Consider the following 13,138-nt stretch of genomic DNA (forward strand, 5'->3'; position numbering starts at 1 on the left):
AGCCCCTTCCAAGGAAGCTGATAATTTCAATGTCTGCATGACTAAACTTGCCACTTGGATGAACGACCACTGTTTGAAACTGAACGGGACTAAGACGGAGGTCCTCATCATGGGAGGCAATGAGGCTAAATGGACGAATGAGTGGTGGCCCAGCTGCCTTGGTCCTTTGCCCTCCCCATCCCGAGAGGCGAAGAACTTGGGTGTTTGGGTGGACAATAAATTGTCCTTTGACAGCCACATAAGAAAAACTGTGGGCAAATGCTTTGGGGTAATGAAAACTCTGAACCGCACCCTTGACCTGTTACCTATTGATTCCAGGCGTACCATGACGCAAGCACTTATAACGTCCCGTATTGATTACGGAAACGTGCTGCTCATGGGTACATCTGAGAAAAATATTAAAAAGCTTCAGGTGCTACAAAATTCGGCAGCTCGCCTGGTCTTAAGGCTCCCTCGGCGAGCTCCATCTCGCCCCTCTCTTGAAGCCCTTCATTGGCTGCCCATCAGGAAGAGGATTGATTTTAAAGCTATGCTGTGGTGCCATAAAATAATTCATCACAGAGCACCGGCCTATATGTCGAATTTGGCTACTGTCTATGAACCGAGCAGGTCGCTTAGGTCTAAAGGTATGGGTCTGCTCAGAACCACATGCCCCAAAAAGGCCAGAATGGGAGGCAAATCCTTCCGGACTTTGGCGGCCAGGAAATGGAACCTTCTTCCTGCAGATATCAGGATGGAGAACAATGAAATCCTGTTTAGAAAGAAACTAAAAACCTGCCTTTTTACTTGGTGATGGGTTTTTCCTCTACTCTCTCTTACACTCTCTCCACAGCGCGGGGACACGCCGGGAGGCGTCACCAGGCGCTCTACAAGCTCCTTTAAATTAAAAAAGTTAGCAACTGGTGGCATGTCGAAAGGTCCGGCAACCCGACCCCGGGCCACCTCTTTCCCAATTTTTGCCTGTACCACCGCCGTATTCTGCAGGACCGACAGTTGGTTCCTACAATGTGCCTTACCCTGAAAATTCCCCACTGGGATGCGGAAACCATACGAAAACCTGTCTCGCAATACCCCAGCGGAGACGTGATCCAGGTATTCATTGAGCCAAGGGATCATTGCCATGGTTTCAACCGGGGTAGGTAAAGGCGCCCCTTGGACTATTTCAGACCTGTTTGGCGCTTCCCCTACCACCGTTATCACCCGTTTTGGCTCTGCACATGGACTCAGGATGAGAGGACTGCCCACACCCCCCACAGTCGTGTCTAAACTTGCATGACCCCTGGGGCCTTGTACATTTCCCCCTGTTAAAATTCCAGCAGATTCCTTTTTTGCCTGTGTTGCCACTCGACCTTGAGTGATGCTTGTTACTTGCACCCGCCCGAAAGGGCACCCCAGATGAATGGCGGGAAAACTCACCCCCGTTCCCCCCCGACAATGGTGCCTTTAACATGCCTGATTTCTCCATCTTTTGCCAGGAAATGGAGTCGTAACAATCCCACGTCAGAGATGTGTCGTACTCCTTGGCCTTCCGAAAGACATTATCATAACAAAACCACTGATTGCCCTCATATGACTGAGAGTACTCCATAATACGTGTCTGGTACACGGGCAACTCGGCCAACAGTTCAGGCCTTCGTTCCCCCATAATTGAAGTGAATATGCCAAACGCTCTGCCCCAGTTACCTATGTTCTCATCGACCTTAAAGGCGGCCATCTTGGCGCGCCAAACACTCGGATGCAGAAACTCTTTTTGACCCTTCACATGCTCGATCTCGTAATGATCAGTTAGCAAAGAAAACATGTTTACATACTTATCAGCCCAAATCTTTTCCTTGACCTCAATCGGAATATGCTGGGCCACTTTCTCCCTTCGTGAGGGTACAGACCCCTCCCCCGCAATCGGCAGTGGCCGCTTACCTAAATTAGAAGCTGTAGCCGTAGTCGCTGCCGAACTCGTGCCCGCTGCGGTTTCACCCACTGGAGCCTGTGGGGGAACAGAAGAACATGGTGCCTTTGCAGCCTCTCTTGATTGCCGCAACTGCCTCATTACTGCCCTGGCGTCATCTGCCGTGGTGCCCTCACTATCTTTCCCCAACCACGCTGCCAGCTGTGCAGCCAACTCGGGAGGCATATCCTCCCCGTTCACAGGGGTGACTACGACAGGAATTGGTTGCCCCTCCTTTGGAACCGGGATCGGCTCCTCAATCGGTGTATTGGGAAGCGCCGGCGGCGCCTCGGGAACCGGGGCCTCTCCCCCAGTTGCCCCCCTCTTGGACCTTTTGCCTCTCCCATTGGGGACTACTCCCGGCAACGCTGGTCCGACGACTCGCTTAGGGCCCCCTACACCGTTCATTGCCGCCATCTGCTTCTTCATCACGGCCATGTCTTTTACGAGCATGCGGAGCATCTGATCGGTACCGAGCCGCTTTCCGGCCTTCTTGCCCGGCATTCTCCAACGATGATGTCTGAAAGAACAAAGACAAAATTACAACGCTCAAAATTGGCTCTTCGTTCCGTCTCGAGCTCACGTGCAGCGGGGAGGTGCAGCTTCAGAGCACAGGAACAAGAGGATGCTACCTTGGCTTGTCGCTCCTTATATCCTTCTTCAGGGCGGGCGTAAACCCGCCTCCGCCCGAATCTGGGGGCGTGGCTGGCGGCTTCGGTGTCTAGGACAACCCACTCTAGGGCGGGGAAAAGCACGCCCCGGCTACGCCGCTTCGGGTATACCAGCCGAGACTCGCCTCCCGCCCAAGATGGCTTCCCGGGGGGATCGGGGTACTCCACCATACGTTCGGGGGGACCGATTGGTCGCCCCTTTCCAGATGAGCGGTAATCAGTCACTGGACATTTCTACCCTCGTTTCCCTATATTACGGCGGTGGCAACGGGCCCTTAATTGTACTCAGAAAGAGTCCAAAAGCCTAAACAAGACACGCTTCCGCGTGGAATCCCCATTGGATTGCAAGTCCAACGCCTTAACCACTCGGCCATCGCAGCTGCATGAGTATGATGTCACTGTTGTCGTATACGAGCCATGCGCTACTTATGTCAGGTCGAGACCTGAAAAATAAAGTAACGGAAGGACGGGGCACGTACCAGCAGTGCCCTGTTGTCCTCACTTATTTCGCATACTTTCATACAATTAATAAAAATAGCGATACGCATCACTCAAAGTGAGTGACAGGGCACAGATGAGCGGTAATTAATCACTGCACATTTCTACCCTCGTTTCCCTATATTACGGCGGTGGCAACGGGCCCTTAATTGTACTCAGAAAGAGTCCAAAAGCCTAAACAAGACACGCTTCATAAAAAAAATTACTCTTTTCGTAACTTGTCTAGATCAGGCAGGATAGGTCCAGACTACAAACCCTTCCGAGCCACCTGCTCTCTAAAACACTTCCTAGGTGTGGAAATAGTTTCAATGTTTACATCTAGTTTGAGTTTTTGCCATTTAACTCTGTGACTTGATGAGGATGGGGCACGTACCAGCAGTGCCCTGTTGTCCTCACTTATTTTGCATACTTTCATACAATTAATAAAAATAGCAATACGCATCACTCAAAGTGAGTGACAGGGCACAGATGAGCGGTAATCAATCACTGCACATTTCTATCCTCGTATCCCTATATTACGGCGGTGGCAACGGGCCCTTAAGTGTACTCAGAAAGAGTCCAAAAGCTTAAACAAGACACGCTTCATAAAAAAAAGTACTCTTTTCATGACTTGTCTAGATCAGGCAGGACAGGTCCAGACTACGAACCCTTCCGAGCCACCTACTCTCTAAAACACTTCCTGGGTGTAGAAATTGTCTCAATGTTTACATCTAGTTTGAGTTTTTGCAGTTTAACTCTGTGACTTGATGAGGATTGCGTAATGAGAAGTGAACATTTACTTAACTAAACCAAATGGTGTTCATGCAAAATATCATGCCGCTGCAAGCAGGATTCGAACATACGTGGGGAAACCATATTGGATTTCAAGTCCAACGCCTTAACCACTCGGCCATCACAGCTGCGTGAGTATGATGTCACTGTTGTCGTATACGAGCCATGCGCTACTCATGTCAGGTGGAGACCTAATAAATATAGTAACGGAAGGACGGGGCACATACCAGCAGTGCCCTGTTGTCCTCACGTATTTCGCAAACTTTCATACAATTAATAAAAATAGCAATATGCATCACTCAAAATGAGTGACAGGGCACAGATGAGCGGTAATCAATCTCTGCACATTTCTACCCTCGTTTCCCTATATTACGGCGGTGGCAACGGGCCCTTAATTGTACTCAGAAAGAGTCCAAAAGCCTAAACAAGACACGCTTCATAAAAAAAAATTACTCTTTTCGTAACTTGTCTAGATCAGGCAGGACAGGTCCAGACTACAAACCCTTCCGAGCCACCTGCTCTCTAAAACACTTCCTAGGTGTGGAAATAGTTTCAATGTTTACATCTAGTTTGAGTTTTTGCCATTTAACTCTGTGACTTGATGAGGATTGCGTAACAAGAAGTGAACATTTACTTAACTAAACCAAATGGTGTTCATGCAAAATCTCATGACGCTGCAAGCAGGATTCGAACCTACGCGGGGAAACCCCATTGGATTTCGAGTCCAACGCCTTAACCACTCGGCCATCGCAGCTGCGTGAGTATGATGTCACAGTTGTCGAATAAGAGACATGCACTACTCACGTCAGGCCGAGACATAAAAAATAAAGTAACAGAAGGACGGGGCACGTACCAGCAGTGCCCTGTTGTCCTCACTTATTTTGCATGCTTTCATACAATTAATAAAAATAGCAATACGCATCACTCAAAGTGATTGACAGGGCACAGATGAGCGGTAATCAATCACTGCACATTTCTATCCTCGTATCCCTATATTACGGCAGTGGCAACGGGCCCTTAAGTGTACTCAGAAAGAGTCCAAAAGCTTAAACAAGACACGCTTCATAAAAAAAAGTACTCTTTTCATGACTTGTCTAGATCAGGCAGGACAGGTCCAGACTACGAACCCTTCCGAGCCACCTGCTCTCTAAAACACTTCCTGGGTGTGGAAATTGTCTCAATGTTTACATCTGGTTTGAGTTTTTGCAGTTTAACTCTGTGACTTGATGAGGATTGCGTAATGAGAAGTGAACATTTACTTAACTAAACCAAATGGTGTTCATGCAAAATCTCATGCCGCTGCAAGCAGGATTCGAACCTATGCGGGGAAACTCCATTGGATTTCAAGTTCAACGCCTTAACCACTCGGCCATCGCAGCTGCGTGAGTATGATGTCACTGTTGTCGTATACGAGCCATGCGCTACTCATGTCAGGCCGAGACCTAAAAAATAAAGTAACGGAAGGACGGGGCACATACCAGTAGTGCCCTGTTGTCCTCACTTATTTCGCATACTTTCATACAATTAATAAAAATAGCAATATGCATCACTCAAAATGAGTGACAGGGCACAGATGAGCGGTAATCAATCACTGCACATTTCTATCCTCGTTTCCCTATATTACGGCGGTGGCAACGGGCCCTTAAGTGTACTCAGAAAGAGTCCAAAAGCTTAAACAAGACACGCTTCATAAAAAAAAGTACTCTTTTCATGACTTGTCTAGATCAGGCAGGACAGGTCCAGACTACGAACCCTTCCGAGCCACCTGCTCTCTAAAACACTTCCTGGGTGTGGAAATTGTCTCAATGTTTACATCTAGTTTGAGTTTTTGCCATTTAACTCTGTGACTTGATGAGGATTGCGTAACGAGAAGTGAACATTTACTTAACTAAACCAAATGGTGTTCATGCAAAATCTCATGACGCTGCAAGCAGGATTCGAACCTACGCGGGGAAACCCCATTGGATTTCAAGTCCAACACCTTAACCACTCAGCCATCGCAGCTGCCTGAGTATGATGTCACTGTTGTCGTATACGAGCCATGCGCTACTCATGTCAGGCCGAGACCTAAAAAGTAAAGTAACAGAAGGACGGGGCACGTACCAGCAGTGCCCTGTTGTCCTCACTTATTTTGCATACTTTCATACAATTAATAAAAATAGCAATACGCATCAAACAAAGTGAGTGACAGGGCACAGATGAGCGGTAATCAATCTCTGCACATTTCTACCCTCGTTTCCCTATATTACGGCGGTGGCAACGGGCCCTTAATTGTACTCAGAAAGAGTCAAAAAGCCTAAACAAGACACGCTTCATAAAAAAAATTACTCTTTTCGTAACTTGTCTAGATCAGGCAGGATAGGTCCAGACTACAAACCCTTCCGAGCCACCTGCTCTCTAAAACACTTCCTAGGTGTGGAAATAGTTTCAATGTTTACATCTAGTTTGAGTTTTTGCCATTTAACTCTGTGATTTGATGAGGATTGCGTAACAAGAAGTGAACATTTACTTAACTAAACCAAATGGTGTTCATGCAAAATCTCATGATGCTGCAAGCAGGATTCGAACCTACGCGGGAAACCCCATTGGATTTCAAGTCCAAAGCCTTAACCACTTGGCCATCGCAGCTGCGTGAGTATGATGTCACAGTTGTCAAATACAAGCCATGCACTACTCAAGTCAGGCTGAGACATAAAAAATAAAGTAACAGAAGGACGGGGCACGTACCAGCAGTGCCCTGTTGTCCTCACTTATTTTGCATGCTTTCATACAATTAATAAAAATAGCAATACGCATCACTCAAAGTGAGTGACAGGGCACAGATGAGCGGTAATCAATCACTGCACATTTCTATCCTCGTATCCCTATATTACGGCAGTGGCAAAGGGCCCTTAAGTGTGCTCAGAAAGAGTCCAAAAGCTTAAACAAGACACGCTTCATAAAAAAAAGTACTCTTTTCATGACTTGTCTAGATCAGGCAGGACAGGTCCAGACTACGAACCCTTCCGAGCCACCTGCTCTCTAAAACACTTCCTGGGTGTGGAAATTGTCTCAATGTTTACATCTAGTTTGAGTTTTTGCAGTTTAACTCTGTGACTTGATGAGGATTGCGTAATGAGAAGTGAACATTTACTTAACTAAACCAAATGGTGTTCATGCAAAATCTCATGCCGCTGCAAGCAGGATTTGAACCTATGCGGGGAAACCCCATTGGATTTCAAGTCCAACGCCTTAACCACTCGGCCATCGCAGATACGTGAGTATGATATCACTGTTGTCGTATACGAGCCATGCGCTACTCATGTCAGGTGGAGACCTAAAAAATAAAGTAACGGAAGGACGGGGCACATACCAGTAGTGCCCTGTTGTCCTCACTTAGTTCGCATACTTTCATACAATTAATAAAAATAGCAATATGCATCACTCAAAATGAGTGACAGGGCACAGATGAGCGGTAATCAATCACTGCACATTTCTATCCTCGTTTCCCTATATTACGGCGGTTGCAACGGGCCCTTAAGTGTACTCAGAAAGAGTCCAAAAGCTTAAACAAGACACGCTTCATAAAAAAAAGTACTCTTTTCATGACTTGTCTAGATCAGGCAGGACAGGTCCAGACTACGAACCCTTCCGAGCCACCTGCTCTCTAAAACACTTCCTGGGTGTGGAAATTGTCTCAATATTTACATCTAGTTTGAGATTTTGCCATTTAACTCTGTGACTTGATGAGGATTGCGTAACGAGAAGTGAACATTTACTTAACTAAACCAAATGGTGTTCATGCAAAATCTCATGACGCTGCAAGCAGGATTCGAACCTACGCGGGGAAACCCCATTGGATTTCATGTCGAACACCTTAACCACTCAGCATTCGCAGCCGCCTGAGTATGATGTCACTGTTGTCGTATACGAGCCATGCGCTACTCATGTCAGGCCGAGACCTAAAAAGTAAAGTAACAGAAGGACGGGGCACGTACCAGCAGTGCCCTGTTGTCCTCACTTATTTCGCATACTTTCATACAATTAATAAAAATAGCAATACGCATCACACAAAGTGAGTGACAGGGCACAGATGAGCGGTAATCAATCTCTGCACATTTCTATTCTCGTTTCCCTATATTACGGCGGTGGCAACGGGCCCTTAATTGTACTCAGAAAGAGTAAAAAAGCCTAAACAAGACACGCTTCATAAAAAAAATTACTCTTTTCGTAACTTGTCTAGATCAGGCAGAATAGGTCCAGACTACAAACCCTTCCGAACCACCTGCTCTCTAAAACACTTCCTAGGTGTGGAAATAGTGTCAATGTTTACATCTAGTTTGAATTTTTGCCATTTAACTCTGTAACTTGATGAGGATTGCGTAACAAGAAGTGAACATTTACTTAACTAAACCAAATGGTGTTCATGCAAAATCTCATGACGCTGCAAGCAGGATTCAAACCTACGCAGGGAAACCCCATTGGATTTCAAGTCCAACGCCTTAACCACTCGGCCATCGCAGCTGCATGAGTATGATGTCACTGTTGTCGTATACGAGCCATGCGCTACTTATGTCAGGCCGAGACCTAAAAAATAAAGTAACGGAAAGACGGGGCACGTACCAGCAGTGCCCTGTTGTCCTCACTTATTTTGCATACTTTCATACAATTAATAAAAATAGCAATACGCATCACTCAAAGTGAGTGACAGGGCACAGATGAGCGGTAATCAATCACTGCACATTTCTACCCTCGTTTCCCTATATTACGGCGGTGGCAACGGGCCCTTAATTGTACTCAGAAAGAGTCCAAAAGCCTAAACAAGACACGCTTCATAAAAAAAATTTCTCTTTTCGTAACTTGTCTAGATCAGGCAGGATAGGTCCAGACTACAAACCCTTCCGAGCCACCTGCTCTCTAAAACACTTCCTGGGTGTGGAAATAGTTTCAATGTTTACATCTAGTTTGAGTTATTGCCATTTAACTCTGTGACTTGATGAGGATTGCGTAACGAGAAGTAAACATTTCCTTAACTAAACCAAATGGTGTTAATGCAAAATCACACTACGCTGCAAGCAGGATTCGAACCTACGCGGGGAAACCCCATTGGATTTCAAGTCCAACGCCTTAACCACTCGGCCATCGCAGCTGCGTGAGTATGATGTCACAGTTGTCGTATACGAGCCATGCATTACTCACGTCAGGCCGCGACATAAAAAATAAAGTAACAGAAGGACGGGGCACGTACCAGCAGTGCCCTGTTGTCCTCACCTATTTTGCATACTTTCATACAATTAATAAAAATAGCAATACGCATCACTCAAAGTGAGTGACAGGGCACAGATGAGCGGTTATCAATCACTGCACATTTCTATCCTCGTATCCCTATATTACGGTGGTGGCAACGGGCCCTTAAGTGTACTCAGAAAGAGTCCAAAAGCTTAAACAAGACACGCTTCATAAAAAAAGTACTCTTTTCATGACTTGTCTAGATCAGGCAGGACAGGTCCAGACTACGAACCCTTCCGAGCCACCTACTCTCTAAAACACTTCCTGGGTGTAGAAATTGTCTCAATGTTTACATCTAGTTTGAGTTTTTGCAGTTTAACTCTGTGACTTGATGAGGATTGCGTAATGAGAAGTGAACATTTACTTAAGTAAACCAAATGGTGTTCATGCAAAATCTCATGCCGCTGCAAACAGGATTCGAACCTACGCAGGGAAACCCCATTGGATTTCAAGTCCAACGCCTTAACCAATCGGCCATCGCAGCTGCGTGAGTATGATGTCACTGTTGTCGTATACGTACCATGCGCTACTCATGTCAGGTGGAGACCTAATAAATAAAGTAACGGTAGGACGGGGCACATACCAGCAGTGCCCTGTTGTTCCTACTTATTTCGCATACTTTCATACAATTAATAAAAATAGCAATATGCATCACTCAAAATGAGTGACAGGGCACAGATGAGCGGTAATCAATCACTGCACATTTCTAACCTTGTTTCCCTATATTACGGCGGTGGCAACGGGCCCTTAATTGTACTCAGAAAGAGTCCAAAAGCCTAAACAAGACACGCTTCATAAAAAAATTACTCTTTTCGTAACTTGTCTAGATCAGGCAGGATAGGTCCAGACTACAAACCCTTCCGAGCCACCTGCTCTCTAAAACACTTCCTAGGTGTGGAAATAGTTTCAATGTTTACATCTAGTTTGAGTTTTTGCCATTTAACTCTGTGACTTGATGAGGATTGCGTAACGAGAAGTGAACATTTCCTTAACTAAACCAAATGGTGTTCATGCAAAATCATACTACGCTGCAAGCAGGATTCGAACCTGCGCAGGGAAACCCCATTGGATTTCAAGTCCAACGCCTTAACCACTCGGCCATCGCAGCTGCATGAGTATGATGTCACTGTTGTCGTATACGAGCCATACGCTGCTCACGTCAGGCCGAGACCTAAAAATTAAAGTAACGGCAGGACGGGGCACGCACCAGCAGTGCCCTGTATCCCCCAAATATTTTGAATGCTTTCATACAATTAATAAAAATAGCAACAAGCATCACTCAAAGTGAGGGTCAGGGCACAGATGAGCGGTAATCAATCACTGTGCATTTCTACCCTCTTTTCCCTATATTACGGCGGTGGTAACGGGCCCTTAAGTGTACTAAGAAAGAGTCCAAAAGCCTAAACAAGACACGCTTCATAAAAAAAATAATTACTATTTTCGTGACTTGTCTAGATCATGCAGGACAGGTCCAGACTACGAACCCTTCCGAGGCACCTGCTCTCTAAAACACTTCCTGGGTGTGGAAATTGTCTCAATGTTTACATCTAGTTTGAGTTTTTGCAGTTTAACTCTGTGACTTGATGAGGATTGCGTAACAAGAAGTGAACATTTACTTAACTAAACCAAATGGTGTTCATGCAAAATCTCACGACGCTGCAAGCAGGATTCGAACCTACGCGGGGAAACCCCATTGGATTTCAAGTCCAACGCCTTAACCACTCGGCCATCGCAGCTGCGTGAGTATGATGTCACAGTTGTCGTATACGAGCCATGCACTACTCACGTCAGGCCGCGACATAAAAAATAAAGTAACTGAAGGACGGGGCATGTACCAGCAGTGCCCTGTTGTCCTCACTTATTTTGCATACTTTCATACAACTAATAAAAATAGCAATACGCATCACTCAAAGTGAGTGACAGGGCACAGATGAGCGGTAATCAATCACTGCACATTTCTATCCTCGTATCCCTATATTACGGTGGTGGCAACGGGCCCTTAAGTGTACTCAGAAAGAGTCCAAAAGTTTAAACAAGACACGCTTCATAAAAAAAGTACTCTTTTTCATGACTTGTCTAGATCAGGCAGGACAGGTCCAGACTACGAACCCTTCCAAGCCACCTACTCTCTAAAACACTTCCTGGGTGTAGAAATTGTCTCAATGTTTACATCTAGTTTGAGTTTTTGCAGTTTAACTCTGTGACTTGATGAGGATTGCGTAATGAGAAGTGAACATTTTCTTAACTAAACCAAATGGTGTTCATGCAAAATCTCATGCCGCTGCAAGCAGGATTCGAACCTACGCGGGGACACCCCATTGGATTTCAAGTCCAACGCCTTAACCACTCAGCCATCGCAACTGCGTGAGTATGATGTCACAGTTGTCGTATAGGAGCCATGCGCTACTCATGTCAGGTGGAGACCTAATAAATAAAGTAACGGAAGGACGGGGCACATACCAGCAGTGCCCTGTTGTCCTCACTTATTTTGCATACTTTCATACAATTAATAAAAATAGCAATATGCATCACTCAAAATGAGTGACAGGGCACAGATGAGCGGTAATCAATCACTGCACATTTCTATCCTCGTTTCCCTATATTACGGCGGTGGCAACGGGCCCTTAAGTGTACTCAGAAGGAGTCCAAAAGCTTAAACAAGACACGCTTCATAAAAAAAGTACTCTTTTCATGACTTGTCTAGATCAGGCACGACAGGTCCAGACTACGAACCCTTCCGAGCCACCTGCTCTCTAAAACACTTCCTGGGTGTAGAAATTGTCTCAATGTTTACATCTAGTTTGAGTTTTTGCAGTTTAACTCTGTGACTTGATGAGGATTGCGTAATGAGAAGTGGACATTTACTTAACTAAACCGAATGGTGTTCATGCAAAATCTCATCCCGCTGCAAGCAGGATTCAAAACTACGCGGGGAAACCCCATTGGATTTCAAGTCCAAAGCCTTAACCACTCGGCCATTGCAGCTGCGTGAGTATGATTTCACTGTTGCCGTATACGAGCCATGCGCTACTCATGTCAGGTGGAGACCTAATAAATAAAGTAACGGAAGGACGGGGCACATACCAGCAGTGCCCTGTTGTCCTCACTTATTTCGCATACTTTCATACAATTAATAAAAATAGCAATATGCATCACTCAAAATGAGTGACAGGGCACAGATGAGCGGTAATCAGTCACTGCCCATTTCTACTCTCGTTTCCCTATATTACGGCGGTGGCAACGGGCCCTTAATTGTACTCAGAAAGAGTCCAAAAGCCTAAACAGGACACGCTTCATAAAAAAATTACTCTTTTCGTAACTTGTCTAGATCAGGCAGGATAGGTCCAGACTACAAACCCTTCCGAGCCACCTGCTCTCTAAAACACTTCCTAGGTGTGGAAATAATTTCAAAGTTTACATCTAGTTTGAGTTTTTGCCATTTAAATCTGTGACTTGATGAGGATTGCGTAACAAGAAGTGAACATTTACTTAACTAAACCAAATGGTGTTCATGCAAAATCTCATGACGCTGCAAGCAGGATTCGAACCTACGCGGGGAAACCCCATTGGATTTCAAATCCAACGCCTTAACCACTCGGCAATCGCAGCTGCATGAGTATGATGTCACTGTTGTCGTATACGAGCCATGCGCTACTTATGTCAGGCCGAGACCTAAAAAATAAAGTAACGGAAGGACGGGGCACGTACCAGCAGTGCCCTGTTGTCCTCACTTATTTCGCATACTTTCATACAATTAATAAAAATAGCAATACGCATCACTCAAAGTGAGCGACAGGGCACAGATGAGCGGTAATCAATCACTGCACATTTCTACCCACGTTTCCCTATATTACGGCGGTGGCAACGGGCCCTTAATTGTACTCAGAAAGAGTCCAAAAGCCTAAACAAGACACGCTTCATAAAAAAAATTACTCTTTTCGTAACTTGTCTAGATCAGGCAGGATAGGTCCAGACTACAAACCCT

General features: G+C 45.6%; 8 non-coding genes across 8 annotated transcripts; all 8 read right to left on the minus strand.

Annotated features, from left to right (window-relative positions):
- Positions 1-4,557: 4,557 nt before the first annotated feature.
- Positions 4,558-4,639, minus strand: TRNAS-CGA (transfer RNA serine (anticodon CGA)). The gene has a single exon. It is a non-coding gene; the product is annotated as a tRNA-Ser (tRNA).
- A 1,168-nt stretch (positions 4,640-5,807) lies between these two features.
- Positions 5,808-5,889, minus strand: TRNAS-UGA (transfer RNA serine (anticodon UGA)). The gene has a single exon. It is a non-coding gene; the product is annotated as a tRNA-Ser (tRNA).
- A 543-nt stretch (positions 5,890-6,432) lies between these two features.
- TRNAS-UGA (transfer RNA serine (anticodon UGA)) lies at positions 6,433-6,513 on the minus strand. Its single transcript has one exon. It is a non-coding gene; the product is annotated as a tRNA-Ser (tRNA).
- A 1,793-nt stretch (positions 6,514-8,306) lies between these two features.
- TRNAS-UGA (transfer RNA serine (anticodon UGA)) lies at positions 8,307-8,388 on the minus strand. Its single transcript has one exon. It is a non-coding gene; the product is annotated as a tRNA-Ser (tRNA).
- A 543-nt stretch (positions 8,389-8,931) lies between these two features.
- On the minus strand, positions 8,932-9,013 carry TRNAS-UGA (transfer RNA serine (anticodon UGA)). Its single transcript has one exon. It is a non-coding gene; the product is annotated as a tRNA-Ser (tRNA).
- Positions 9,014-10,179: 1,166 nt separating this feature from the next.
- Positions 10,180-10,261, minus strand: TRNAS-UGA (transfer RNA serine (anticodon UGA)). The gene has a single exon. It is a non-coding gene; the product is annotated as a tRNA-Ser (tRNA).
- A 546-nt stretch (positions 10,262-10,807) lies between these two features.
- TRNAS-UGA (transfer RNA serine (anticodon UGA)) lies at positions 10,808-10,889 on the minus strand. The gene has a single exon. It is a non-coding gene; the product is annotated as a tRNA-Ser (tRNA).
- A 1,791-nt stretch (positions 10,890-12,680) lies between these two features.
- Positions 12,681-12,762, minus strand: TRNAS-UGA (transfer RNA serine (anticodon UGA)). The gene has a single exon. It is a non-coding gene; the product is annotated as a tRNA-Ser (tRNA).
- Between the last annotated feature and the right edge of the window lie 376 nt (positions 12,763-13,138).

This window comes from Lissotriton vulgaris, chromosome 11, assembly GCF_964263255.1.
Source record: "Lissotriton vulgaris chromosome 11, aLisVul1.2, whole genome shotgun sequence".
NCBI classification, from domain to species: domain Eukaryota; kingdom Metazoa; phylum Chordata; class Amphibia; order Caudata; family Salamandridae; genus Lissotriton; species Lissotriton vulgaris.